We start from the raw sequence: 24776 nt of genomic DNA, 5'->3' as shown, positions 1-24776 counted from the left end.
AGGGCTTCCATATATTATAGAGATGTTAGTTTCCTCTTGCAGGTCTCATAAAGTGGAGCCCGGATTTTAAATGCAAACACTGCATAAAGATACCGCTCATACATAGTAACATGGTAAACACAATCATAAGATACTGATCTTCATTATTGTAATGATGATTTTCCCATTTTAATATTTATTGCATCCCCCCCCTCCCATCAAGCCTTTTCCAAAAGGAAGCTGAGGCAACTATTGAACACATCACAACTGCCATCTAGTGTTTTCTTTGAAAATGACATTTTCCCCCTTCAGAAAGTTGAACACTCACAGACCAGAGGAGTTGAGCAGTCATTTTCTAAAAGCGGACCTGTTTGTTTCCCGCCAGAGAAGCTTTGGACCAGAATGTACACGGGGTGTAACTTGAGTCCACTCAGCTCTCCCAGTACTTCTGGGGTCTGCGCAGGTGTAAAGAGCTACATAGAGGATGTTGAAGGAAGAAGCCTGCAGGGTGTCTGGTGGATGGAGGAAAATGTCGGTAGCGCTTTCAGAATTTCTTCTAGCCGGCGAGCTCCATCACTGTCTTGTGTGGGTCTCCGTCTTGTTACCCCACAGAAACAACTCAGCAGCACTAGGTGGTGCTTGCTGTAGGATGGGCACCGCGGTGGCAAAAAGGCGCATGAGCTTTAGTCTCTCTGCTATGAAGGGACCAGATAAATCTTTGTCCAATCTTTGGACACATTCCCACCCTTCCGCAGATGCCTCCGGGACTGTTGTCTCGTACTCCCAGGAGAACAGCAGCAGCTGCTCCCTGGCCCTCTCCCACCACAGGCTGACTCTAAAGCTGCCTTCAGCTTTCTTTCCTTTTCCTGAAGAACCTGTGAGCTCTCAGGGCTCATCAGACGGTGGTTAGGGGTTTGAGTCTGACTCTCGGGACCTCCCACCACCACTCAAACTGTTCATCCTCGCTGGTCTCGGCCAGGTCTCTCACCACACCCACCCCCCTTCCAAGACTAAGCCTCACACTAGAGACAAGGGGCACCAAACTTTCATTTCTGTCTTATTGGGGAGATTTCCTCCTTGTTGTTTTGTTGTTGTTTGGTTTTGGTTTTTCGAGACATGTTTCTCTGTGTAATGCTGCCCGGCTGTCCCGTGGAGGATGGTCTCAAACTCCTAGAGACCCGCCTGCCTCTACCTCCCGGCTGCTAGAATTATAGACATGTGCCACCACCGCCCAGCTCCTTCTGGTGTTTTTTACATTTTGTTTTGGGTGGTGTTTTTGTTTGTTTGTTTGTTTTTGTTTTGGTTTGGTTTTTGGTTTTTTGTTTTCCTGTATCTTTGGGCTATTTTCTTTTATAACATCCCTGCCGTTTTCCAAGCGTTTCTTGGCACCTAGTCATTCTGTCCCTAACGTTCTTCTCCAGGCTTCCTTTCTTACCTAGGGGTATCCCAGTTGCTACCAAGCTCCACTGGAAACTGTTTCCTCTCTCCACACATTAAATCAGACCAGAACTTCTTGCTTTGTGGGTTTGCTCAGCTGTTTCTTGTCCCACTTCTCTTCCCTCTTCTGAGTTTTCTTTTGTTTTGCTGCACAATACTTTCAAACAACTTCCCCAAATGGGCATGCATCCGAAGCCCTTTATCCACCGACTGTTCTGGTTACCAACAGGCTGTTCATCAGTGGAGGGCTTCAACCCTCAGCTCTGGTACACTCCTTGTGGCCATCAGACTGTCTTTTCAGAAGACGGGAGACAATTTCTGTTTTACCAAGTCAAAGCCAAACACTCCATTTTCTGTTTCTAAAATTAAGCCCCACCCCCAACATTCTATTTTTAATGTTAATGAATGACATTTCAGAACCTTGCTCTGAAAATACAGAACTTCACTATTTTATTAAAGTCTAATAGAGAGGCGGAGGAGGTGGAGTTCCCTCTCCACAGAATGTGCAAAGGAGAGAGCTCCTTCTGCATCTTCAGACTTAGAAAAGCATCCAGTGAAATAGGCTTGAAGGCTCACTCCCCCCCACACACACTGGCCTTATTTCCCCCATTAGGAAGTCTTGTGCAAATATTCACAGCCGATACCTCCTTCTAGTCTGTGTGTCCACCACTGAGATGAACACGTGAGTGTTGTGGAAATTACTTTAACTATGTAAAGATGTGTTACATTTATTTACTTATGCTGAACTTGTTTAACAACATAAGGATGTACATTTGATTATGTAAATATGTGTTGCATTTGTTTAGCCTTGCCTGCCCAAGGCACCTGATTGGACTGGTAAAAAGCTGAATGGCCAGGGGATAGGGAGGGTTGGCAAGCAGAGACAATGAGTAGGAGAAAAGAGAGAATGAGAGAGAAGGAGGAGGAGAGAATGAGGGAGAAAGAGAGGGACATGCCGGAGGCCAGAAGCCACCAGCCAGCCATACACGAGGACCAGTGAAAACAAGATGTACAGAGGGAAAGAAAGGTAAAAAACCCCAAGGAAAAATGAAGATGAAGAGGAATAGGTTATAAGAGCAAGCAAGAACCAAGCCTAAGCTAAGGCTGAGTATTCATAATTAATAATAAGTATCTGCGTCATGATTTGGGAGCTGGTTGGTAGCCCAAAAGAAAAAGCCTGGTACAAAGGAGGCTCTTGGACTACGGCAGTTTTAGAAACTGCAGTGGTGGCGTGCGAGCGCAACCCTTAGTGACTCCTGCCATTCTAACTGAAGGTTGCTGATTTGTTGCCTGGCAGTAACGTTGGAACTACCTCTTAAGTTGCCAAGAGACATCAACAGGGCGGTATTGAGCAGTCACATCAGAACAGGATCTTGGTTCTCTCTCCTTTCGTTTACATAATGAACAAAGGTCTAAGAGTCCTTGGCATAACAAAGCCCTTCAGAACCCTGTGCTATTTATGTTTCCACACAGGTACGTGGTTGCCTCATCACCATGGACCACAGTAACAGCCTCTTTTGTATGACAAGCTTTCCCTAGGGAGAAGCTACACACATCCCAGAGAGGACACCACCAAAGTCCAACTTTGTGAACCATGTGTTTTACTTACAGAAATATAGGTAAAGGGTTACTTACAGGAGCAGAAATGGCACAAAGATAGCTGCATCACCAAGACCCATGCCAGCATGGTGACAGCTCACAAAAACTGGGACCCTGGAGCACACTGCATAGCCTTCAGGCAGCTCAACAGGCTCGAGAGTGTCCTTCCCAGGTGCCTCAGTTGGTCTAAACCTCTTCTATATGCTCAGCTGGTTTCTGAAGCTTCTGAGTCCAGGCACCTGGTCTGACCTTAGAGTCTTCTTTACAGCTTTACTTATTTACTTTGGAGGGAGGAGCCTACTGAATTTAGCCAGTTTCAGGGACTTCCTGGCACTATTTTGGGTTGTTTACCTTTTGGTTTAAGGAGCTTCCCTTTGGGATAGAATGTGTCAATCTTGGAAGAAACTGTGGCAGAACGCTCTCAAAAAACAGTTAATCTTATGAGACAGATAAAAAAAATAGTTGGGCCGGGTGGCGGTGGCGCACGCCTTTAATCCCAGCACTCGGGAGGCAGAGGCAGGCGGATCTCTGTGAGTTCGAGGCCAGCCTGGTCTACAAGAGCTAGTTCCAGGACAGGCTCCAAAGCTACAGAGAAACCCTGTCTCGAAAAACCAAAAAAAAAAAAAAAAATAGTTGGATTTTGTCCAACCAAGGTCCTTGCAATCCTCAAAAAATTTATTCTTTAGCATGCTTAATTAAATTTACTATTCAAACATACCTGCTGACTGAAAGTAATATTTTTTAATATAAAAATTTCAGGATCAGTTGTACTTCAGTCTTTCAACATCAATGTAGATAGATAAATTCATTTTCTTTTATCTCTGACTTTAAAAGTATTTGAAGTTCTCTCTGGAATGTCAGTCCTTGATAGAACCTTATTTTCAGGTATTTGCTCTCTTTTATATATATAAGATAAATAAAAAGGAAGTATAATTTAATGTCCACATACAGGGATTTGGTTAATCAAGAATGTATGATTTTTCTTTGATTGGTTATAAATAGAACCTTTGGAAGTAAAAAACAAAACAAAATTTGAAGTTCTCTAATAGTTAGGTAATGTGTTTTTATCATGTGTGTGTGTGTGTGTGTGTGTGTGAGAGAGAGAGAGAGAGAGAGAGAGAGAGAGAGAGAGAGAGAGAGAGAGAGAGAATGCACATGTAGAGTTAAGAGTAGAGGACAACATTTTGGGGAGTTAGTTCTCTCTTTCCACCCTGTTTTCTGAGGCAAGGTCTTTCTTGTTTTTTTTTGTGGTTTGTTTTACTTTTGTTGTTTGTTTGTTTGTTTGTTTGTTTTGAGATGGAATGTTAGGATGTAGCCTTAGCTAGCCTGGAACTCACTGTGTAGTTGACTCAGCCTCAAATTTAGAGATCCATTTACTTCAGATTTCTGAGTGCTGGGATTAAAGGCACTGTTGACTCCCTTGTCTGCTCTGCACATTCCAGACTAGCCGTTCAACTAGCTTTTGGCAAAATTTCCTGTCTGCATCTCCCATCTTGCCAAGGAGAGCTGGATTACAGATCCGTCTTTATATGTGGATATGGAGACTGAACTCAAGCTTAAGGGCAAGTACCTCACGTGCTGAACCACCTCTTGTGGCTCAGATTGGATTGAACTCATGATTCCCCTGCCTCTCCCTACTGTGGGATATTTGTACACTGTGTGAAAGTGTACTGTTGTGATTGGTGTTCTAAAAAACTGTATGGCCAATAGCTAGGCAGGAGGTACAGGCGGGACTTGCGGGCAAAGAGAGGAAGTAGGGGGAGGAACCTAGGCCTGCAAGAGAGATGAGAGAAGACACTGAAGAAGCAGGATGGATGGTATGTGGCAGAATGTAGATGAACAGAAATGGGTTAATTTAAGTTATAAAAGCTAGTTAAAAATAAGCCTAAGCTAAGGTCAAACTTTCATAATTAATAAATCTCCATGTCATTATTTGGGAGTTGGTGGCCCAAAGAAAAAACTGACTACATTTTCCCCTTGACTGCTAGAATTACATATGCCATGAAGTGTAGGTATGTGTAGATATATAGCATTGCATTCAGTATACGCTCTTGATTTTCATATCTTGGTGACTTGTGACTGGCTTTATCATTTGGAAATAGCCAGCTTTCCTTTGGACATTTTAGGTGCCTATTTAATTAGCAACATATAGCTAGGCCCTTTTAAACTCAAATTAGGGAACTTAATTCATTGTAACTTTTTTTTTTTACTGAGTATGTTTAAATATATTTCTGTTGATACATATTTTCCATTCGATTTTCTTTTGTTTCTTTTTCTTTTTTCCTCTTTTAAAAATTTGATAAGTTTGAGTTTGTTCCCTTTGTTTCCCATCAGGGGTTAGAGTTTATCTATCTATCTATCTATCTATCTATCTATCTATCTATCTATCTATCTATCTATCTATCTATTTATTTATTTATTGGGGGGTTAGATTCTTAAGTTTCAGTAGGACTATAAGAAAACAAATTGTGTTGTTGAAAGTCCCTACACTCGTCCCTGCAGCGACAGATAATGAACGTTGGTGCATCTGTGGGCTTCCCTTGCCGGGATGCTGAAGAGCCCAATGCGCCTGCCCATACTTGCGAACTACCCTTGGCTTCTCCAAATATTCCTTCCTGTGTTTTGCCTCCCAAGGCCTCTTCCCCTGCTCAGACGTCATCTACCTGGTTTAGGTGATTATGGATGCAAATTCTTCATACTAACGCCCCTCTGGCTGAGCCAGAACCTTCTTCGGGGTCACTAGAAGTACCTTTCTGAGTTTGGATCCACTCTGGATCTGTTTTTACTTCCCATTAGCTTAATCTTTTCTTCCTTTTATTTTCCTTTCAAAGACAGAGTCTCATTATGTAGTTCAGGGTGGCTTCAAACTCATAATCCTCCTGCCTCAGCCTCCTGAGTGCTGAGGTTAGGGTAATCATTCATTAGACACATTTTCATCTGTTGAGCCTCAGATGTAGATTTCTTTCCTTCCACTGTTACTGATGTTGGCTGCATTTAACTTTTATCTGCCAGATACTTTAAATTTTCCTGGTAGCAACTCTCTTTTCTGTTCCCCAGTGCTGGGCTTTAAAACCAACTCTTTCCCCCATAACACTATTTAAAAAAAAAAAAAAACCCTGAGGACAAAAGGGGACACAATCTTGGTTCACTATCTTGAGGCAACTGTTTGTTATTCAAACTGGTTGTTCTCATACAGATGTGAAGGAATAGACCATTGCCACCAGAGTGGACCATGTGAGTTAGTCTCCGCCAACGGGCTAGCACTGGGGCAACCAAAGGAAGCAGAGGTTTGGGAGGATCTGAGTTCTCCTTCGGGAAGCCTTTGTGTGTACATGTGAGGGTTGTATGCATGTGTTCATGTACACGTGTGTATGGAGGCCAGGGGTTGATGTACAATACCATTCTCCACTTCAGTTTTTGAGGCAAGGTCTCCAGCTCATTGACTGGTGCGGAGCAAACCCCAGGGATCCTTCTGTCTCCACATCTCCAGTGCTGGGATTACAGGTACAAACCACCATAGTTGACTCTTACATGGATTTGAGGTCTCTGAACTCAGGTCCGCATGCTTTTGTGACAAGCATTTTGCCAACTGAGCCACCTCTCTAGGACCAGCGAAGCCTTTCAATAGGAAAAGACAAGATGGATTTGAGTTCAAATCCTGATTTTTGCCCATTGTCAACTATGTACGCTTGGTCTCTGAGCTTCAGTTTCTCCACCTGAGGGATGGGGGGGGTGACGGCATCTATCAGGTCACCTGCAAGGATGACAGAGTCAATACCAGCAAGTGCCACACTAGCTTGACATATATTGCTCTTGGATGTTTCCCGAGAGCACTTACACGGATTCATTTTGTTTAATCCTCAACATTAATCCTATTTCATAGCTCAGGAAACTGAAGAGGGGAGGTGAAGTAAGCTGCTTAGCATCAGGGCTGTTAGTGGCAGGAACTTGGACCCCAGGAGCCTCTGTCATTTCTGCACACTACCACCATGCGGCCTGCTCCTCTCCCTGCGCAGGAACCCTCTCCTGCTAAGTGCGCTCCTCCAGCCCTTTTCCCATGCAGTTTTTGTAGGGCATTGCCAGATTCATCTTCAGAGTTGAAATGAAATCGAATCAGCAGAGGGGATAAGTGGCCCCAGGAATGAGCAAGCTGGAGCCAGCAGGTCTATTGCTACTTAGAGTCTGTGTTTGGTCATTGTTTTGCTTTCTTTTATGATATGTTTGCTTTAGCGAAGGTAACATTTCCATAACACCAAGGTGAACAGATCCTAAGTGTGGGTGAGCTCAATGGATTCTCACACATGCGTGCACCTGTGCGCTTGTCCCTATAATGAAGTTTACATTTTTCTTTTTTTATGATTTATTTTTATTTTATGTGCGTTTGCATTTTGACTTCCTGTATATCTGTGTGAGGGTGTCAGATCCTCCTTTGTGAGCTGTCTTGTGCATGCTGAGAATTGAACTCAGGTCCTCTGGAAGAACAGCAAGGCAGTGCTTTTAACAGCTGAGCCATCTCTCCAACCCTGCTTTTTCCTCTTTTAAGAGGCTCCAGTCATTCTCCCTTCCCAGTTAAATTTTTTTCATTGCCATCCTTGCTTTTAAAATTAAAATTAATTTTAAAATTTTAATTAAGGGAGTTAATTTTAATTAAGGGAGTTGGCACGGTAGCCGTGCCTGCAACCCCAGCATTGGGAGGCTGAGGCAGAAGGACCGAAGCTCAAGGCCAAGACCCTTGACTCAACAAACCCAAAGCAAACACCAACCCAGGAAGCACCAGAGTGGACCCTGCCAGCTCAGAGGGGTGCTCACCTGGGTTGCAACTGCCTGCTTTCTCAGGTGCAGTCCCGACATGCTCCCCAGGTGGGCTGAGCACCCTTGAGCTCAAGTCATCCTCCTGCCTCAGCTGTGACTACAGGCCTGTAGTGTGAGACTTGTCTTAGGCCTTTTGAAAGCAACACAGGGAACAGGCCTTGGATGGTTCAAACCGGTTGAAACCACAGAGCAGAGCGTTTTCTGTGGGTAACATTCTGATGTCAGAGGGGCAAGAATACGCTGGTCAATCACGTTACTGCTGCAGTTTTCTGAAGTGGAGAGCCGCATTGTTTACGCTGACAGACCTCTGGTTATATCACCTCACCTCTAATTACCTTTTCTCACACCTCAGACCACTTTGTTTATTCTGTCCCATAAACAACCCCAGACTGTGGGGGAAGGGATTCAGGTCTTGGACTTGTATCTCCTTAAGCATGGCTGCCTTGTAAATTTAAAGATGTCCCTCTTTTTCCTGACAAGTCCAGGACGGGATGTTCCCAAGTAGTAACCTAAGGATACCTGGTCCGAGGTATCCATAGTCATGAGATAAAACTTCCTCCCAAGGCTCCTTTGGGCCTGCTCTCACGCAATACCCAGGCAAAGGTGAATTTAGTTTGTTTTATTTTTAAGATATATTTATTTTATTTTATGTGCATTTTGACTGTGTGTATATATATGTACTATTGCATGCCCGGTGCCCTCCGAGGCCAGAAGAGGGCATTGCATCCCCTGGAACTGTCATTACAGATGTTCGTGAGCCATCATGTGGGTGCTGGGAACTAAACCCAGGTCCTAGGTAAGAGCAAGTTCTCTCGATTGCTGAGCTATCCCTCCAGCCCTGGGTTTAGTTTGTTTTCAGACTTTATGTAAGTGGAACAGAGTTTATGCTGCTTCCTGTTTGGTTTCTTTCACTCATCCTGGCTTGTTTTGTTTTCTTATTTACAAGGCTCAACAGGCCAGCAGTGTGTTAACAGATGACCAAACCCTGGAATAGAGAGCTAAGACCCCTAGTGTTGACCCCAAAGACACTGGATTCAAGTGCCTCTTGGCCATCAGTGATAGATGGAGACAGGGAGAAAAACCAGACTGGGCAGGGCTGTCATCTGTTTGACACCCCCAGAAGTTCTGGGGACTCCCAGACCCTGGGGAAAGCAGTACTGTGGAGCATTACAGGTGTGCGGGGTGCACCCTTTGTCTTGCTGTGGGTCCTGTGAGTCAGATTGTAAGCTGGGGTGACCACTGGGCTTGAGCCGAGCAAGGGTGGCTCTTTCCTCAGTCCTGTGCAGCTGTGGAGAAGGGAACACGCCTAGGTTGCCTTACACGCTGGGGTGCAGGAAGTTCATGCCTCCCTGCACACGTAGGGATCCCTTTTCTGGGGTGTGTCTGTTTCTTGACCCCCCCACCCCCATGGAAACATTGTAATTGACTGCTGTATCTTCCTTCTTAGGATTTTTTGTTTGTTTTTAAGAAGATCCAAGAACTTTTACAATTCCTAGTTCAGGCTTTCCCAAGATAGGTCTTGGAGCACAAACACACTTGAAACCCTTCTGTCTAAGCACATAAAGGGGCTAAGGCTTCTTCCCAGTAAGAAAAAGAAGAGGAAATCACATTTTCCTTCTATCAGTAAGTGTCCCATAGAATAAAAGCAGGGACACTGGTTACTGCCCCGTCCCACACACTAGAGCCCACCTCTCACTCTATGATATCACCCTAGGGAGACCACAAGGAACCAAAGAGTCATTACTCTAGCCAGGTCAGCCCAGACCTGCTACCAACCTTATGGCAGAGGAAGCTAGCTATTTGCCACGCTTAGAATCCTAACTGTGTTTCCCGTTTTCAATTCTCCTGCACTGGAGGCCTCCCCTGCTTCTGTAGACCAGCAAACACCTGACCCGGGTGGGAAGAGAGGTGTGACGGCCTCTGCCAGGTGCGGCTCCTGTGGAGTTTGACATTCGCTCACCATTTCTGTGATGCTATTTAGTGAGTTCCCTTGTTTCCTATGCCGCCTCTAGGCTGGCTTTTGAAAGATCTAGAAGTTTCATCTGATGGGGGATGGGGTGGGGCTTGGCAAGAGTCCTTCACAGGTGACATGTCGGGCTTTCACACGAAAGCAAATGACTCTTGCATACTTGTCTTGTGTGATGCTTGCCACAACCAATTAGCATAGTACATTCTTTCTTTCCTGATGACCACCTTCAGTCTGATCATAGAATCACAGCCCCCTCCCAAGTCCCACCTTTTCTCACACACCTCCTTCTTGTATTGTAACAGGAGAAAATGGTTCCTGGGTTAATAAGCTCGTTTTCCAGATAATCTCATTGGAAAACAGTAAGAAGGGCTTTTTTACCTTTCATTTCTCTAAGTAGAATTTGTCTAAGTTCCTACTCCAGGTAGATGTTATTAGTTGTGTTTATTTAACTACTCCCTGCTCCCCCCCCCATACTTTTTTTTTCTGGAAAATCCCATTTCCCAGGATGGTCCCCCAGTTCTCGCTCTTTGAAGCTCTGATGGTTTCCAGAAAGCCTCCCTGTTCTTATCAGGAGTACACAAATCTTGTCCATGTAGTGTAGATGGTCTATGAGGAAAATCTGGAGAAGCAGCAGCCATCTTGACCACAGTGGGCAAACTTGAGGATTGAAATCAACGTGTCAGGATGGTGATGTGAAAAGATAGAATTATTAACCAAGATTGTTAAAACTCAGTGGTGGAGATGGCACACACCTTTAACCCCAGAGCTACAGAGACAGGGGCAGGGGCCGATGGATCTCTGAATTCAAGATCAGCCTGGTCTATACAGTGAGCTCCGAGACAATCAAGGGTACACAGAGAAACTCTGTCTCAAACAAACAAAACCCCCAAACAACAAACAAACAAATAAAAATGCAAACTAAGATTGTTCAGACTTCTGGGCCCAAGTCCCCTTTGTGAAAAAACAGTCTCCAAACTGCAAATTGCTTTTACAAGATTACCAGGCAGTACCAGCCTGCAAACACCTCTTCATATTGAGGAATATTATGAGTTTAATCCAATTTTAGGTGATCACCTGCGGACACAACCAAATCAACAAACACATGAGGGATATTCAAATCTCTCTCTTTGATTTTTGAGACAGTTTCTGTGTATCCCTAATGTCCTGGAACTCGCTCTATAGACCAGGCTGCCCTTGAACTCAGAGACCTGCCTGCCTCTGCCTCCCAAGTGCAGGGATTAAAGGTGTGCGCCACTACTGCCTGTCTCAAATACATCTCTTTAGTGTTGAACCTTAGTAAAACCTGAGCACTTGAAGAGAAAGTCCATGGATATTTCTTTGAAGTTTCTGAGTAACTGAGTGAGAGAGTATTTGCCGTGGGTTCAGTCACCGGCTCTGCAAAAAGAAGCAAGCAGGCTAGGGAGATGGTTCAGTGGTTAAAGTGCTTTCTACACAAGCAAGAAGACTGTAGTTTAGAACCCACATAAATGCTGTGCGGGTGTAAGCCACGTAAATGCTCCCTCCAGTAATTCCAGCCTTAGAAGGTGGAGACCATATCCCCAGAGCAAACTGGCAAGTGAGATTGGCCATACTGGGGAGCTCTAGGTTTGGTTGAGAGGCCCTTCCTCAAAGAATAAGATGGAAGAGTAATCAAGAAAGATTCTTAATATCAACTGTGGGCCTCCACATGTATGTGCATATAGTGTTGTATGCACACTGTACATGCACATTGAAAGAACACACACATACAGTATCCACATGGATGCATACCCCTACACATGGAAAAAAAAGAAAGCTTCCTATTCTAATATAATCTAAAATATTGAATTGTCAAAATTAACCTTGTGGCCGGGCAGTGGTGGCGCATGCCTTTAATCCCAGCACTCGGGAGGCAGACGCAGGCAGATCTCTGAGTTCGAGGCCAGCCTGGTCTACAAGAGCTAGTTCCAGGACAGGCTCTAGAAACTACAGGGAAACCCTGTCTCGAAAAACCAAAAAAAAAAAAAAATTAACCTTGTGATGCTTATATTAATAAAATCAGCTTTGAGTGAGATACAGATTTCAAAGTACATAGGAACTTAAGTAAAGATGGCAGCTTAACATCATATATCTATGTTAGGCAATATTAGAATCAAAATATTTTCAAGGACTATTCTCCAAGTACATCACAGAGCTGATTTTAAGTGCTGGTGAGGATGGAAAAACTCTGTCCAGTTGCATTTGGCCGGACAAATGTTCTTGTTAAGTAGGTGAACTGGAATTTCTGAATCTCCTTTGTAATGAAGCAGCCAAGTTTTAAACTGAATGCTCAAGAGTCACTGAGAAATGAAGACAATTAGAAAGTACATGGTGTGGGCTTTGCATGCAACTCAGTGATGGAGCACTTGGATGCACATACGTGTGCCTGTGCATGTATGAATATGTGTGTGTATCTGTGTCTATGTGTGTCTGTGTGTGTATGGTTTGTGGTGTATATGTGTGGTGTGTATGTGGTGTGTGTGTGTATCTCTGTGTGTGTATCTCTGTGTGTGTGTATCTCTGTGTGTGTGTGTGTATCTGTGTGTGTGGTATATATGTGTGGTGTGTGTGTGTACCTCTCTGTGTGTATCTGTGTGTGTATCAATGCACGCATGTGTGTGTGGTGTATGTGTGTGGTGTGTATGTGTGGTTGTATGTGGTGTGTGTGTGCATCTCTGTGTGTGAATCTATGTATATGTGTGTGTGGTGTATATGTATGGTGTGTATTTGGTGTGTGTGTGTATCTCTGTGTGTGTATCTGTGTGTATCTCTGTGTATGTATGTGTGAGTGTGTGTGTATCTGTGTGTGTGTAACTATGTGTATGGTGTATGGTGTGTGTGTGTGTGTATGGTATGATGTTTGGACTCTAAAAGCAGCCTAGAGTCAAACACGTCTAGCACAGCTGATGATCTGCCCATTCTTGCTCTGGTTTCTAGAGTTTTGCCTTCCTGGGCTGAGCTGTCTGGAAGCAAAGCTTCATTGTACTGTGGTCAGTAGATTACACCTCTGTCCCTGCAGATAGCAAGCCGATGACAGCACTGGTTCCAGGAAACCCTTGGCAACAAACCCTCTTTGTGTTGGGCGAGGAAGCACTGGCTCATAAACGGATGACATCAGTGAGCCCCCACCCACCCCATTGCTCCCTCACAAAGACCCATTGTTCGAGACTTTCACTCTGAGCACTTACTGGCTCTTGCTGCCTTCATTCACTGTGAAGACGGTGACCAGAAACCCCAGATATCGAACGATCTGCCCTATTGCCAAACTGTGGGTCAACCCGTCTGCCCTGGAGTCTCATTAGGAAAGTCTGATCAGTCTGACTATAATACCGAGACTCCCAACTTCTCTTCTCCCTTGGAGGGTCCCCCACATGCTCATGGTTTTGGAAATCTCTGCAGGAGGCAACTGTCTCCTGAGTCCTACAGGCAAAGCTCCCCTTGTGTCTTCAGTAGAAAGACCTCCTCTTCAGGGATCCTGCCGAAAAGGGATTCCAACTTGGTCAATGTTAGATATTAAAATTAGACAGTGTAAGCCAGGAGTCAAACACCTTATAAAAAGCTACCTGATCAGAGTTCTGAATGAAAGACATGTCCGTGGTCATAACACAGTTTAAAGCCTTTACAAATGCATAGAGTGATGTACTCACGCAGATGGATTACGCTTGTCTTGGGAAAGCCATTGAAGAGAAGGCGGCAGGTTAGGTTCAGCCTGGGAGAGCAGAGAAACGTGAAGAGTAACTTCGGAGCCCACTGGGGCAGCTTGTTCTCTGCTGGTGGTAAGCTCACTGTCACTGTGGCTCTGAGGCCAAGCGTGGACTATGTGCCAGCATCACCCGTGTTTTCTAATGCCGCTAAGGGCAGGTAGGTATGCAGGGGCACCATGGGAGTCAGGCGGTCCTGGTGGACCTGTTTTGGCAGATGGCACGTGATCAGTGCGTTTGCACCGTCTCTAGCCCAGAGGAAAGCGTATCCTCGATGCCAGGAAGAGCGTTTGTCTTTGAGAATAATTTTCATGAGGACAGGGCTTTGATTTTTTGGGGTGTTTTCTTTTCTAACCTTGTAGGAATGGTGTGAGGTACAGAATTGATGAGAGAGCAGATTTGACAATGTAAGGTGTAAGGGATTTGACAATGACTTGGACCAGCTGAATAAATACCGTGTATTTATCTGACTCTCTGGGTCTTACCCAAGCCTTTTTACAGCTACCAGGTGTGTTACAGACATGGTTTTCTATGAAGCAGTCAAACTATAAACAAGGAATCCTGACAGATAATAACATCTTAAAAAAAAGGAAAGAAAAGACAGAAAGTGGAAGAAAAATAGAACCATCATTTTCCAACAGAAATGCCTGTTGTTTTTAGACGCACAGGGCCGTGGATGCAGGAACTTCTTGGGTATTGTTGACTGTCACACAGCATCCATCCTCTGTGCTTTCTACCCTCCCAGTGGTGAGTTCTGTTTAGAACTGTCCCATAGCTGCTGTACCCACCTCACCCCAGGCCCATTCCAGTGACCCTCCCACAGTGTTTTGTGCACAGAATGGGAGAGCTTTCAAAACTGTTTGCTGGGTAAATAAAGCATCCTGCTTAGTTAGCAATAGCAATATTTATGATGTCTGCCTTCTTCCTATTTCCGAGTTCCTTGGGCCAAGGGTTACCTCTCGTGTCCTCAGGTACTCTTACTATGCAAACATGCATACCCTTAACCAAGAGGCTGAGCATTGGTGCGGAGGAAGGTCCATGTTCCTGTGTGTTAACGGGGTCAAGCACTGTTGGTCTTGGTGCCCATATCAGCAGCCTTGTCCAGTTGTTGACAGAAACAGACTCCCGCATCCTTTCCAGGTCTTACACAGTTATGAAAGGAGTTGGGAGAGGAGTTGGGAAGGGACCTGAGGGAATATTTAGGCTAAACCCTTTATATCATAAGTGACAAAACGAGGGTCTGACCAAATGAAGGGATTTACTAGTCTCTGCCAGAGCTGAGATAAAAAAATTTGCATCTCTTTGAAAGTAATTTTTTCTCTTTGAAATATTTTCAAATTTTATCTAAAATGTCCTCATTTCATTGCTATATATGTCCTCAGATAGTTGTCATAATCAGTTACTTCTCAAGAAAACTCTAGAAGCTTTTAGCTAGTTATTTTCCATATGACACATTTCAGAATATTAAGTAAGACATTCTCATGGAGTTACCAAGGTAGGACATACATGACAAGCCAAAAAGGTATCAGAAAAAGAACACTTTTAAAAAGAAGGTATAAAAAGAAAGAAAAAAAAAAAACATGACTCAAATCTTTCTTGCCTATTCCCCTCCTTGCTCCTCTCCCCCTTCTCCCTTTCCTCCTACTCCTCAACAGGGTCTCCTATTACCCAGACTGGCCTTGCTATGTAGCCAAGGATCCTCCTTCCTCTACCCCAAGTGTTCTAGTTATGAATGTACACCCACCATGCCTGGCTTCCCTGCCTACTTCAAGGTGAGAAGATGCTGGACCTCTGAGGAGATGTCTCTTCCCATTTCAGGTTTTAGACAGATTGGAAAAGGGGAGGCTCAAGAGCACAAACTGCTCTTCCACAGGACCTGGGGTTCAATTCCCAGCACCTACATGGCCACTTAAAACTGTAACTCCAGTTTCAGGAGACCTGACACCCTCACACAGACATACAGGCAAAAATAAAAATAACTCATAAAAAAGAAGCAAAGTTGAAAAGGAAATGAAAGATAGCAGGTAGGACAAAAAAACATATTATCTTTATTACTGAGTAAGACCGAGGTGGAGGTCAGGTTTGGTGTGCCACCCCAGAGGAGTGTTGGCCATGCTTTAGGTTTAGGCTAGCCAACCTCTTAGCAGAGCGTCACAACTAAGGTTGTAACCGAGACAGGCCAGGAGGAGGAAGCAAAGGGCTGGGCCGTGTTTTCTGTAAGTGGTGTTGGTGTTTTACTGAGTGGTGTCGGTTAAGTGGGTGGTAGTTCGTGGACAGGATTCTTCATACCCCTTTCCACAACCAAACCTCAGTTGAGTAGAGATCTGGAGGGATAACATGTGAGGGGTCTTTCTCTAAAGACAGGCTAAAAGCTCAGGGCCACTCCAATTGGCCTCCGCATGGAGGGGACAACGAGGCAATGCTGGAGGCTACTGTGTGCTTTCTGTCTGGAAGTTTCCCTGCAAAGACAGTTCTCACTCAGGTAACAGCAAAAGCCAGGTTGCTGGACTGGCTGGGACCAGGGTTGGGTGGAATGGGACACAGGAGAAGCTCAGCTGCTGTCCAATAGGGCCACCTAGAGGGGTTGTGAGGCTCCAACATGGGGAAGCTAGAGTTTTGCGGCAGAGCTAAGGGAGTTTGGATGATGGGGAGGTGATGTGGGGGGGAAGGGGGGACAGGTGACAAGGCCCCAGAAACAGTCATGATGACGGGTGGCAGTGTCTATGAAGAACCCATGAGATCATCCCACACAAGGAAGAGACAACTTTAATTTGTCATAGTCTCGCCCAGAAAGAGAGAAGCCACTGTATGAGATGGTCAGTTAATTCAGATCTTCCTACCTGAGCCCCTAGATGACCACCATCCATGGAGTGGGGCATAAAGCTGGAGGCAAAGAAGAGTAGGCGAGTCCCATTGCCTGGCTTTCTGGCAGCAGCAGGCCTCATCTGAGCAGACGGAGGGGTTCCATTGAAGACTATGGAGACAGAACGCCGCTGTAGGATTTTTTTTCTTACTTAGGATGGTTAAGTCATAGGATGTTGGAAGAGTTCTTGCAGGAGTCAGAGGGGCACTGCTCCCCTGCTAAGCACTGTGAAAAGAGGCGCTGGGGTGGCCCTGTTTGAAAGGATGGCTTTCTCTGTAAGCTGAAAGGCCATTTACTTCGCTTTGTAGACTTCTATGTCTCTAAGTAATAAAACTAAGCCTTCAGTGGCTCTGAACTAGGAAGTGTGATGCCTGAACTAGCATTTGGGACAGCAAGTACACTGCTATGCTGACAGGCCAGGGCCTGCTACCTTGTCCTCGGGTGGCACAGTGTGTTTGCAGTGCCGGAGCTGGTCCTTGGCTTAGTTGTTAACTCAAGGAGGCAAATGCTACGTAGTCAGTGATGGTTCCGGAGTTACACCAAAGAGCCTTTTCCTTCTCTCCCAGCAGGTAGCACTGCTGTTGGTAAATAAACAGTGGAATACATTAAAAGCCTTGATCCAGCTCTGCCCAACGCTAGCAAAGGAGGCTTTCTTGAGCATCCCTGGTACCCTTGGTCATTTGGTTGGAATAGTGTCTCTCCACGGAACATTAATGATCCCAAGGCTGCTTTAAGACATTTCTCTGTTCTACGGGAGGTGATTGAAAACTGCCAATCATGAAGCTGGCAGTCCCTGCTCATGAGCCTAAAGACTGTTCTGATTACGATAATTACATTTTTATGAATATCCTACCTAGAGAGTAACAATTTTACCATGTCAGGCTACACCACACAAAGATGCATCAATTTCATCTGCAATGAAAAATAGAGCCTAATAGCTCAGTTATATTTATGACAGTCAGCATCAAGATGCAGCACAACCGCTTCAACGGAAAGAATCCTGATCATTATTTAACCCCGAGATGATTAAGGGTGGAGGCTTGTCAGCTTTTCTCATGATTTTTGCTGTTTTGATTTGATTTTTAAAAATCCATAATTAACATCTATTAACATTTTTGGATTCCACTAGAAGCGCCGTGATACGCGGGTAAAGGGAAAACAACAACAAAGAAAGACAAGCAAATAAGACTAACGTTAGGTCAGAGCGCGCGCGGCTAGGGTGGTTGTGAGGTGTAATTACTCTCTGAGCACAGCAACGCCAGACCGACTGGTTTTTCTCCTTTAATGGGCTAAGCTGGTCGAAATTGTGGACAACAGTCGTTAAACGTGAATAAAGCCGTTTAATTATTACATTCGGTGAGCATTTAGGGTACTAGACGGGACCACTGAAGGTGCTTCACACTGGCTAGTCCATCATTGCTGGTGGCGGGGGTGGGGGTTATGCTGTGAAAACCTTCATGTCAAAAGACTTACACCACCCCAACCCCCGGTGATCATTACCCTTTAGCACCAGACCATTTCCTTCCAGCCATCTTGTTTTTGTTTTTGATTTTAACACGGTCTTATTAGTAGCCCACACTCCTGATTCGCCTGTCTCTACCTCCTAAATGGCTAAAATCACAAGGGTGCCTATCATGCTAGGTCTGCCATTAGACAGTTTGATCATTCTTGTATGTAAACAGTGCACGTGGGTGGGTGTGGGCACGCACATGTCACAATGTATGTATGTATGTGTGTAGAAGCCAGCTTTCAGGACACCGTTCTGGGTGTCTCCTAGTTGCCAGGCTCTCTAGGTAAGTTCCTTTTATCCTCTGTTTGGATGAGACGGGTCTCCATAGGTTCATAATTTAAATACTTAGTCCCCAGTTGGTTTAGATGTTGGTGAAGGCCTGAGAGGTGTGGCCTTGACGGAGGAGGTGTGTTACTGGGGTTAGGTGCCAAGGTTTCAAAAGCCCGTGCCATTCCCAGTCTGTGGCTCACGGTTGTTGTTTTAACATATAAGCTCTTGAAGCCGGGCGGCGGTGGCGCACGCCTTTAATCCCTGCGCTTAGGAGGGAGAGGCAGGTGGATCTCTGAGTTCAAGGCCAGCCTGGTCTACAGGAGCTAGTTCCAGGACAGGCTCCAAAGCTACACAAAGAAACCAAACAAACAAAAACAACAAAATTTTAACATATAAGTTCTCAGCTACTGCTTCAGAAACGTACTTGCCTGACTGCTGCCATGCTCCCTGTTACAATGGACTCACCCTCTGAAACTGTGGGCAAGCCTCCAATTAAATGCTCTCTTTTATAAGTTGCCTTAGTCGTGGTGTCTCTTCACAGCAATGGAAAAGGAACCAAGACACCCTCTCAACCATCTCACCACCCTAATATCACTTTTAAGGTGGCTGTTTTAGAGACAATATCACCCACCCAATGAGTCAGCACACGGGGGCTGTGTGCAGCGTGGGCAGTGGCTATGACACAGAGTGAGGTTATCATGGCGGTTTGGTTTCATGTTATTTTAGATATCTTCTAGATCGGAATGTTGTTTTAAAGATGCAAGGCAAGGGCAAAACCCAAAGGACAGTGACTCTGAAACCCGACTGTGTGATGCCCTTGAAGCTTGCCCCTTGAGTTCTGAGTCCCAGGTGACTCCTGTCATCTGCATTTGACAAGCTCTTCAGTGCTCCTGGGGCAGGGAGGGCTTCTGATCTAGCACCGTGAAAGCTGCAGAGCTAGGCCAGGGCGGTGAGGCCAACCATGTGAGCATGACCCAACATGGCTCAACCCAGCTTCATAGTGCTCTGTCGTCCTCAGGATGCCTTGTTTCAGAGCAGTGGCGGACCCTGCTTAGTTCTGGGGTTACAGGCTTGCTCCATAAACTCCCTGAGGCATCGGTATGTGTAATACAGACCCTTACTTCTTCAGCTGCTCTGACCATTAATGTTCTGATTATTGAAACAGTACTCTGTCAGTAATATTTGCCAGATAAGTTAGGACAATTACAATAAAAAGTGCCACGAAACAGTATGACTGGAAAAGGTTGTAGCACTGCAATGACCCCTCCTCCCTTGTAGTATTGGGGACTGAACTTAGGGTTTGGTATATATAGCGAAGCAAGCTCTCTACTGCTGAGCCACATCTCAGGCCTTTTATGAATATTTTTTTTAAAAAGTTTAAGACAGGGTGCTGCTAAATTACCCAGGCAGGCCTTGCTTCAGCCTCCCACACAGCAGGGCTCAGCGCAACACCTGGCCTGGGTCCCTTTTACTCAGTACAAGTGCTGTGAGATTTGCCAGAATACAACTGTAAACCCAGCACTTCGAGAGGAGGGTCATGAGTTCCAGGTCAGTGTGGGCTACCTAACTAGTCCTAGTCTCAAATATGCCAGCCAACCAACAGAACACCAGGAAACCCGATTGACTTGCAACCTCTCTATGTTGTTAGCTCTGTGCAAAATGGGGACAAGTTTCTTCCCCCTGCCTGGGTTCAGTGAGGTAATGTATGGGGAAAGCCTTTGAAACCGATGGCATCGTCTCAATCTTTTCAGACATGAGCCTGTCTTTTTGCTGTAACCTTGCTTTCCCTCTGAATGTGTGTGGGGTTGTATGATTGAAGCGGAGTCTGTTCTAAACTTTTATGGAAAGTGATTCCTATTATTTGGTATTTGACTGAGCCATTTCGTTTTCTAACTCCAAGGAGAACAGAAGATAAATTCGGCGCCACAAATGTGCCCCACAAGTACTGGATAGTCAAAACGAAGAGAGGTACACAAGAGAAGTTAACTCTTCACATTACACTTTGACTCGACCATGGAGAGTTCCAGAAATCTGAGACCACTGAAGGAAACAATAGCTACATTTTAGCAGCGTCTCTGAGGCCACTTTGAAATGGTTCGGTCTCTGCCAGCTGGAAGCTGAAGGCACAGGTGTAAATGTTCCTCTTAAAACCTCAAGGCACGCGTCATAGCCACTTGTGAGAGTTAAGAATGGAAGAGGGGCTAGAAGTTAGATCACATAGAGGAACAGCCGCCAGGCAAGCACATTAGCCCTGCCTGCATTCCCAGTACCCAGGCCAGTCTGGGCTATGTATCAATACCTGGAGGGGGAGGAAGGAGGAGGAGAAAGAGGATGAGGATGGGGAGGAGGGTGATGATGATGGAGGAGGAGGAGACAAAGGTAGAGGAGGTAGCAGTGTGTCCCAGGTGTCACCTATCTTTATGGAATAGCAGGATTTTTGCATTTGAATCCGGAATCCACAAGAAGCAACTGTCTTGAGGCAAATTTGGGCTATGATTTCTCTCTCCTTTAAAAAAAAAAAGAAAAAAATTTTTTTTGTTGATCCTGTTTGTGTGTGTGGGGGGGGTGTATGGGTGTGGGGGGTGGGTGGATGTTCAGTTGGGCCTATGAGTGCCATTGCAGAGGTCAGGGTTGGAGGTTGGGTGTCTTCCTTTATCGCTTTTTATCTTATAGTTTTGAGACAGGTTCTCTTCTTGAACCAGAAGCTCGCTAGTTCAGCTAGCTAGTAGACCAACAAGCTCTCAGGATTCACCTGTCTCTGGGGTTACAGGCCTGCACAGCTGTTTATGTGGATGCTGGGGATTTGAACTCAGGTCCTCATGCTGGTACAAGTGCTTTGAATCACTGAGATGTGTCTCCTGGCCTGGATTTTTCTATGTGTAAAGAGTCAAAGACTAGCAATAATACATACAATAACAATATGCAAAGAACCTAGTTCAAGCTTACAGCACATAGTAGATGATAAGTAGTGTGATAACACGGAAAATTAGCACAACATGCAAGTATTATTACGTAGGTAAATAAACTAGGCAGAGTTTTGGTGGTATATCATTGCCTTTACTACAGTGCTCAGTGTTCCCTGCTTCCTGACCTCATTTGGAGACTTCTCAGGCCTTTGTTCCAAGAGTAAACCATTAAGGAGCAAGCATAAGAGAAAACAGCATAAGAGAAAACAGCCCTTTCGTGAACACAGCCAACCAAACAGCCCTGTGCTGATGGTGAAGAATGTTCCACACCAGCGGTTGAGTGGGGTAGTGCCTACTGGCTGAAGTTTTGTTGGCTGTTCACTTGATACTAAGACCGATACAAGACTGTAGAATACTCGCCTTCTTACTCCCAAGGTCTAAGGAATCATTCTTTACCAGTGTGGGAGGATGTGAACGAGCGGGGAGGCACATAAAAAAGCTTCTTGAAGCTCTTGGGTCTTCCCATAGGGCCTGCTGCTGCTTGGTTCTGGGTCTGTCAGAAGCTGACACCATCTTGTTGCATGACTTCTAACTTACTTAGGAAAGACTGTAAACAGGAAGTGGGGGAGGAGCTCCTGGCTTAAGCACACTGACATCTATGATGTCTATTCCAGGTGTACAGCAGGCTCTAGGCTCAAAATTTAGGCCAGCGTTCCTCAACCTGTGGGTCAAGACCCCTTTAGAAGTCAAATGACCCTTTCTCAGGGGTCACATTCAAATATCTTACATATCAGATCTCTACAGTATGATTCATAACAGTAGCAAAATTACAGTCATGAAGTTACAGTGAAAATAACTTTATGGTTGGGGGATCATCACAACACGAGGAACTGTATTGAAAGGTCACAGCATTAGGAAGGCTGAGAACCATTGCTTTAAGCTAAGAACATCCAGGTTGTTTGCCAGACACCTCACAGGTCAAATGTACTTCCCTAGAGAAGTCACGTTGTGGGGCTTTTGATCCCAAATCGGTGTGGGAAGCTCAGAAAGCAAATTACCTGTGTTTCTGGGGGTAAGGAGGGGACAAACCGCTGCTGTCTCCCATCTGCCAGCCTCCTCATCACTCTGGGAAACTGGTAACTTAGGAAAGTCATTAGGACATTCTCTTTGGCTGAGTTCTGCACCAGAAGCTAAGGGGAACGATAACTCAGTGACTGACCTGGGTCTCACCAGGCTCAAAACCTAAAATACCTATAAAACGTAGATATCAAAGTCCTGGCCAGGCTTGGTGATGCACACCTTTAATCCCAGGCAGGAGCAGGTGGATCTCTGTGAGCATGAGGCGGGGCTGGAGGACATAGTGAGGTTCTCAAAACAAACAACAGTGAGAACCCAAACATTAAAACCTTCCTTAGTTAGTGGACTCCTCTTGCCGTACGTGTGTATGTGGGGTCCTCAAAGCTTGAGTTTAGTTAGCTGTGAGAAAAAACGCACCTGTGCACTAACAGAAGTGATATTTTAAGAGAAAGGGCTCTGTGTTGTGATGCTGAGGGGTAGGACATTTCTAAACACTCACCAGCAAAAGAACCACAGCCATATGTTAAATATAAGTCCCTAGCTAGACATGGAGTAGTAGGTGTTCCAAGTGGGGCAGAGCAAGGCTGCGAGGATGATGGGAAAGGGTTACTGTACGTGAACGGGTAACATTATAAATCCAGAAAGCCAGAATTTACTTTTCAAATGAATCGAAACAACCCTTGTCCACACCAATTGGCCATCAAAAATCTTACTAAATGCTTTCTTTTTTCCTCCCAGTTTTCCCATAGGTTAAAAATTAAAGAGAAAATTGATGTAATTTACCCATTGAAATGACAGGAACAAAGGAACCAAATACATGACTTAATGGGGCGGGTCAATGGGCCTTGAAGTGTTTACTATTGTAGAAGCCCCCTGCTGGCTGGGTGAAGTCACGCCATCCATGGTGGCCTCCTCCCTGGCACTCTGAGGTCACTCCACTAATAGGCGTGGTGGGCCGCTCTTTTGTTGAACTAGTACACACCAAGTGTTCACCGAAGCAACTTCAGTTTAACACGTGATGTCAGTTTTGAAATGGGTTTTAATTCTAACCTTTCTGGAATTAAATTTCATCAGACTTCTTGGTGTGGCGGATTCTTTCCCTGCTATAGGTGACGTTTGCTGCAGGACCAGCAAATGATCTAGAATTGACTGTTACTGCGCAACAAGTGCCTGTTGTGTTGACTGATGTTTGTGTCTGCATTGTTGTCAACATTGTACAGTGGAGGAACACAGAGTTTAAATGACCCACCTGAGGGCTCACAGGGCATACGGTTGAGTCAGGATCCAATTGTGCATGTGCACGTGCCTTGTGCGTGGGTGCGTGCGTGTGCACGTTTGCGCGTGCGTGTAAGCATGCTGACCTCTTCATCGGCTTTCCTTGGCAACAAATGTGAGGCTATGGACCAGTGTAAGGGCAGGGAAGATTTTCATCACCCCACGGTGTGTCTGTGTGTCCGCAGCATGCCATCTAATGGACATTAAATTGCCCATCGGAGAGGTGACCGAATGACGTCTGAGTGGGAACGCCACATGGCCCAGTGAGGCAGCCTCAGTGGCTACCTGCTGTGCCATGGAAGCCTGTCGTCACTTTCCACTGTGACGTATCCCACTGGAGGAGACACTGAGTTTTATGGCTGCCCTAATCTAGAAGGTTCTTTCTGGCTCTGACTTTCTGTGACTTCAGATTGAACCCAACGGACTGTTAACACGATAGTGATGGTTGATATTGTCTGCAGAACCCGGATCACCTAGGAGACAAGCCTCAGGGAATGACTGTCAAGTTTCTAGAGTCTTTTAATTAATGTGTGTGTGTGAGGTGCACCCTAGCTGTGGGCACCGCTATTCCATGGTCTCGGGTTCCCAGCCTGAATAGAAAGGAGCGAGCCAGCTGGGCACCAGTACTGATTCTCTCCCCTTCCGGATTGCAGAGGCACCGTGACCAGCCTGCAGTCATGCTTCCCCTGACGTGATGACCCATAGCCTCAAACTGTGAGTCCAGAGCGTGTGCTCCCGGTGGGAGTTACTTCTCTGCTAGTGTTGGTTTCGTCTACAGTCTCGGCAGTAAATCCTCCTCTGGCTGATGGCAGTCCAGTAACTTCGGGTCGCCGCGGAAGTGCTTGCTGCCTACTCCACACTGCCAGTGGAGACCTCGTTGCTCTGGTAAGTCCGTGCTGAGTGCTTCACTTCGTCTGACACACGTTAATAGACAGTTCCTCACTTTGTTCCTATAGCACGGAGTTAGAGCAACGACTTCAAAAAAAGATGAGGCCGGGTCTTCCCATGTGTTCAACTGCTGGGCTGTGCTGAGAAGCCTGCACGCAAGGCACACGTGCATGGCAGATAATTCAGGAAGCTCTCCGGTTCCTAAGCTCCCGTGGCGTTCCCAGATCTGTTTGTGTCCATGTTAGCCTGTGTCTCCCTCTTCAACGGCTTCCAGTACCCATGTTACAGGCTGACGACAATGCAGTCTCGGGAAAAACAAACACGACGGGATCTTGAGGTGTGAGTAATGAGTGTTTACTTACTGAAGAGGATCTTTCTTGAGTTTGTCTCCACCACAGTATAAAGCAGGAGGCAGACATTCACCTTTTTGTTTATATTTACACAGGTAAGAAAGCCACAAATTGACACCGTA

This window comes from Arvicola amphibius, chromosome 7 (genome assembly GCF_903992535.2).
Source record: "Arvicola amphibius chromosome 7, mArvAmp1.2, whole genome shotgun sequence".
Taxonomy (NCBI): Eukaryota; Metazoa; Chordata; class Mammalia; order Rodentia; family Cricetidae; genus Arvicola; species Arvicola amphibius.
This window is presented reverse-complemented; position numbering follows the sequence as displayed.